The sequence below is a fragment of the Canis lupus genome, chromosome 9 (genome assembly GCF_048164855.1).
Source record: "Canis lupus baileyi chromosome 9, mCanLup2.hap1, whole genome shotgun sequence".
Taxonomy (NCBI): Eukaryota; Metazoa; Chordata; class Mammalia; order Carnivora; family Canidae; genus Canis; species Canis lupus.
In genome coordinates this window covers 3,740,839-3,746,600 of record NC_132846.1, presented here as the reverse complement: position 1 = coordinate 3,746,600, position 5,762 = coordinate 3,740,839, and the positions used below count along the sequence as shown (strand labels likewise).

Below are 5,762 nucleotides of genomic sequence, written 5' to 3'. Positions count from 1 at the left end.
TGGTCTACCTGTAGACCCACACAAATGATCCATGGACACACACAACACGCAGTCACTCACCCATTCTTCACACACCCTATAGCCTGTCACCAGCACACACAGGAAGACAACAGTGAGCTTTTAGAAGTGGCTAGTGAGCGCTTCCAGAAAGCAGCCTCACTCCGTCAGACTGGGAGAAATCACACAAATTCAGTCACACCATCCTAGAGAAAGCAAACAAAAGGGAGACTGTCATCATCCAATTTGGCTTCAGAGGATCAAGAGAAGGCCTTAAAGTTTGTACTACATTGTCCTGAGGCAGGAGGAAACAAATGCACCAACCATGGTGAAGGTTTCAAGCCAGAATGTGTCTGGATCTGAGCCAGTACTCACTGCACACTCTGGAAAAAGTACTTTCATTCTTTCACTGAACGAATTCTCACCTACATATTTAAAATATTCAGTACTGAAATAACTGCATCCTCTCTTAATTCTAACTTAAGAAATTAAACCAATAATATAGAGGCATGATTCCCTCTGACTCCACTATCAAGCTTGGAGGAAATGGACCAATCAAGAGTCGCCTTGCTTCTACTGCACAGGAGCTCGTGGTATAAGGAGGGAAAGAATCCAGCCTATTGAGGTTTGGGGCTACAGTACTAACCTCCTTTGTTTAGGTGTTTTCCACCAATTTTAATGTGTGGACTTTCCAAGTAAAAGCAAGTCAGTTAGCAAATAATTCACAACAATAACTCAGCTAAGAGGTATCACTCTCCATGCAAATGCTAACAATATCCATCATTAGTTCAGAAAAGTTCGAGGGACCTTGAAAGGAGCCTACTCTTGAGCAGGGGTGGGAGAATGAGGCAATTAAATATCTACACCACTTCTTTCATACCTTTAACTTCTCTACAACATCAGAGAAATAACTTTTTTTAAAAAAAGAAGGTTGTGATTAGTAATATTTAATTCAGTCAAACATGAACAAGTGGCAGAGAGGTTTAGTATGTCATCCCTACATGAGCCATTAGTCCAAATGCCTCTGTGCAATCTACTAATAATAGTAAAGTGGCTGATACATGCATATAAAAGTTTTCCCATACAACTCAGAAAGAAAGGTTTTCATTATAATGAAAACAAAAAATTCCTAAATCGAGAATAAATTGAATTATCTTCAAACAAGCAGAGTATCATTAAGAGAGACATAAAAAGAAAATAAGAGACATCAAAATAGAAACAATATGTTCTAGGGGATCCCAGGGTGGGGTGGTTCCGTGGTTTAGTACTTGCGTTCGGTCTAGGGTGTGATCCTGGAGCCCAGGATCCAGTCCCACATCAGGCTCCCTGCATGGAGCCTATTTCTCCCTCTGCCTGTCTCTCTCTCTCTCTTTTTCTCTCCCTCTATAATGAATAAATAAATAAAATCTTTTAAAAAAACAAAGAAGCCGTATGTTCTAAAACAAATAATCACATATACACTTTAAGGACTTTTATTTTTCCTCGATAAATTTGTAAACTGACATCAATCATGAAGCTTAAATTAAAATTAAGTAGAAGAATTCTCTCTTCCTTCTTTCTTTAACATCTACTAATAATCAGTTATGTGGAAAAGTTTCTCCTAGGTACTGCAAATATAGCAGTGATTGAAATACAAAATTCTTTCTCCAAAATACTATGAGAGAGTTATTATGAATAGATACTTAAAGAATTTTGTAAACAAGAATAAGTGTCTGAGTTTTATCTGAGGCTCACATTGTCAAATCACTCCCTATCTTAATTTCCCTCAAACACACAAACAGTACATATCATCCCTGGCCTATAAGGTAAAATCAGAGACACAATTTCTGAAAAGAAAGTGACCAAAGTACATAGAGATGCTGTCAACTTTTGACCCAAATACAGAGGAACAAAATTAATACGAAACTGTACTTCATTCAAATAACTCACAGAGCAATTTTAAAGTACAGGTTAAATGAAAAATAAAAAATAAAAAAGCAGACATTTGAGGGAAAGAACTGATGAAGTGGGGAATGCTCAAATCAAAACACATAAAGCCAAAAAATCATGAATCTAATTCTAATGAGTATTTGTAGGGACTAAAAGGAATGTTAGCATTATTATTAGATAACAGATTTATCGCTTTCACATATCCACTGTCCATATTTCTTTCTTTGACACATAATGTTTTAGAATCATAAAAAAATTGTAAACGCTATTTTTGAAACACAATAGTTAGTTACTAGGACCTAGGAGTTATTCATAGGAGAGGAGTCTGAATAGCAAAGGTAAAGTCATCTTAAAACCTAAATTTCAAAAGAAAGCATTTCTAAATCATTTCAAGAATCCATTAAACAATAGTCATCCAACAAAATGCTCTAACCCTGTCTGGGTCATCTCCATCCTAATATCTTAAAACCTAATATGTTTTTAACGTCTAACACAAGTTTCCACATGCAGACAAACAATAGGACAAATGCTGTACTTGATGGTCTGTGCCAAAGGACAGGGGCTGCCCCAGTCACAGGGTTGAGTGGAGGCAGCAGGTGCCTCGGAAGCACAGTGTGCTCGCTGCACAGAAGTACACAGCTGAGTCTTCAGGCTGGGTGGCTGCGATGTGCAGGAGAGGTGTTGGGCCCCATCCTATTCAAGAAAACAGTGAGTCTTTGGTCTTCTTTTTCGGCCATAGAGGAACGAATGTCTATCATGAGCTGGGGACCTTCCCAAATTCTTGCTTATACCAAGGGAAGTAGTCTGAGCCACTGTCTGAATAACTCCAGTTGATGGCAGAGGTGTTTCCATCCTGGACACTCAGGTGAAGGATGCGGCTCCACATTCTCTCCTTGGCTGACCCCTATGCAGAAAGAAAAGGTCAGAACAAAGAGAGCAGATTCCAGGTTATTATGCTTCCGAATGCTCTTTTTCTACCCTAAATGGAGAAAACCTGAGTAAAACCAGTCTTGACTTCTGAAGAATATCCCCTAATATAATCTGTTTCCCATAAACGCTCAACTCACAGTTCATCTACAGCCACCAGAACATGATCAAAGCTCCCATGGATGTCTTCATGCCTCCTCCCAGTTATGATCAGCGTCAGCATTGCAGCCTCATAATCATACCCTATATAGCCCTTTCAGATGGGCTGTTTTTACTGAGTAAAATGCATATGAGGTTCCCCTATCTCTTCATGGTTTCATACCGCCTGTCTTTTTAGCATCAACCATATTCCATTTTTTAAATGTACCGCTATTTATTTATTCATTCACCTATTGAAGAACATGCTGCTTGCTTCCAAATTTTGGTAAAATAAAACTACTATAAAACTCCTGTGTACAAGTCTGTGTACATATAAATTTTCAACCTCTTTGGATAAATAAAAGGAAGGCCACTGCTGATTCATATGTTAAGAGTTTGTTTAGGGGATGCCTGGGTGGCTCAGGGATTAAGCATCTGCCCTTGGCCCAGGGCACGATCCTGGAGTCCCGGGATCGAGTCCCTCATCGGGCTCCCTGCATGGAGCCGGCTTCTTTCTCTGCCCGTGTCTCTGCCTCTCTCTCCCTCAGTGTGTCTCTCATGAATAAATAAATAAATAAAATGTTTTTAAAAAAAAAAAGACTGTGTTTAGTTGTGTAAGAAACTGCCAAATACCTTTATTGAAATGTCCATGTATACACTTTCCTTTGTAGTAATTTCCCAACAAACTTTACTACACCCCTTGCTGCATACCAAAGCCCCAGAGAGTCCAAAGCAGGCACAGGCACAGCAGGTGGTCCTGCCAACAGCTCACTTCACACACAGCCTGCTGTGACCCAGAACCTGAGCCTGCACGTGTTCCTGCCTGTGTCCTGCTGCCCTATGTATAGCTTCTGCTCAGGCACCTATTCCTCCCACTTCTGGGACTCACTCATTAAAGACAAGTACGAAGATAAAATCATTAGGAATTGCAACACATTCTTAGGATTTCACAGCATTCAATGAAGGGCAGGGGTCCTTGGGAGAGTTGCGGGCTCTGTGACTGTCAGGTCACATATTCGAGAAGCTACCTCTGCTCCCAGCTACTGCGAGTCTGTCCAGCTAACTCCATCTGATTTTTCACGGTCCCAGTCCTTCCTACCAATGTTCTGCATGAACATAAAAACCGGCACAGGCTGGAATTCAATTTCTGCTGTAATTGGACCACATGATAGGTTCAACTTTGAGTTTGGTCTCAGAAGTCTTTGTCTCTGGCTACAACAGAGAAGAGATTCCTCTGCACAGTCTTGGAAGCTTTCTGCTCCCTTTCCCAACCTGGGAATGATGTTACAAAATCATGAGTAATAGATTCATTCAAAACGTGAGGAAGAGCAATGTATTTTCATGGAACAGAATGAAAATCTCCACAAGCTCTTCTCCACAAGGTGGTCTTTAAAAATGCCTTAAAAGGATATACCGTGGTCAGTGATATATGTCCACACATTATATAAATTGATCAGTAGAAGTCATTTAGACTTGTGCTTCTATAGGGCATTCAATAACAGGTACTCAGAGGATAAGCTCTCCTGTCACCTCAGATTATTAACTTAGGAATAATATGAGCTCAACCAAGTCACTTACAGTCTAAAATCTTCCCTTTGTACCTGTATAAAATGAACTACTTCTTTACCAGGGATTATATTACTGAAACAGAAAATATATGTAGTGGGATAAGTAGAATTCCTGGACTTCAATAAAAATACATAATTCTATTTCTATTCCCAAGACTGAAAAAGCTAACAAAGACTTAAAAGAACATTGTACACATTCTCTTCACATTTCCTTGAACACGGACCACCTACAGGCTAAGAAACAATCTCGGTATTTCTATCTGTTGACGGGTATCATTTTTTTAAGCCTGTTCTATTTCTATTATTTTACAGGTACTTTAGGGGTAGTGCCAGAGATCTATTTATCAGGGCATTGGATGTGCGCCTCTCTATCATTTGCTTCAAGCTCCTTCATAGAGGTTTTTACCTACAAATAATTTTTCTGGAAAGAAAAAGGGCAAGGAAAGTAAGTGAAACAACAGCACTGATGCACCTAATATTAGGAGGAAAAAAGTATTGTAAGAGAAAGCTGAAATTGTAAAACTGCACAGGCTGCTGTGGGGGCAAATGCCCTCCCCAGGGAAGTGCTGGTGCTGCAGGCCCAGCGGCAGTTTGGGGGCAGGCTGCAGATCACCAGGGAGCACTGTGCCTCCACCGCACACAGGTAGGTGGCTGAGTCTTCCAGCTGAGAGGCCGCGACGTGGAGGGTGCTGAACAGTTCCTTAGCATTCAGTGTGCAGTTTAGCCTTCCGCTCTGCTTCATCCCTGAAGCTATGTAAAACAGCCTGGTGAGGCTGCCGCCCCCGGGATTCTGTCGGAACCACTGCACACTGCTCACTGCGCTAGAGTAATTGCACTTGAGGATAGAGCTGGCTCCCTCCTGCAGGCTCAGGGCTGAAGGGCTCTGCTCCACCTTCATCCCTGTCACTACTGCTAGAAAGAGAAAAACAAACACAAATGATATCACTGGAGAGCACTGATGCAGCTTTCAATCTCTAAACATCCCAAGAAACACCACTGAGCATATAGGACCCTCTAGCTCAGTGTCAGCTCCCTGGACCACTCCCCAGGCCCCATTCGGGATCGCCTCACTCACAGCAAACATGGACCCACAGGAGCCCCAGCAGAGCGTCCCAGTGTCTCTTCATGATTCCTTGTCTAGTCAATGACGTGCCTTGACCCCTACTCTACAGAGTGTAGAATCCGGGTCCAGCGAAACTGTTC

At 41.4% G+C, this 5,762-nt stretch overlaps 1 long non-coding RNA gene across 1 annotated transcript; it reads right to left on the bottom strand.

The window, feature by feature from the left end:
• Positions 1-1,453: 1,453 nt before the first annotated feature.
• Positions 1,454-3,255, bottom strand: LOC140639333 (uncharacterized). Its single transcript, XR_012036076.1, has 2 exons — positions 2,994-3,255; positions 1,454-2,830 (listed from the first exon to the last, which is right to left on the bottom strand). It is a non-coding gene; the product is annotated as an uncharacterized lncRNA (long non-coding RNA).
• Between the last annotated feature and the right edge of the window lie 2,507 nt (positions 3,256-5,762).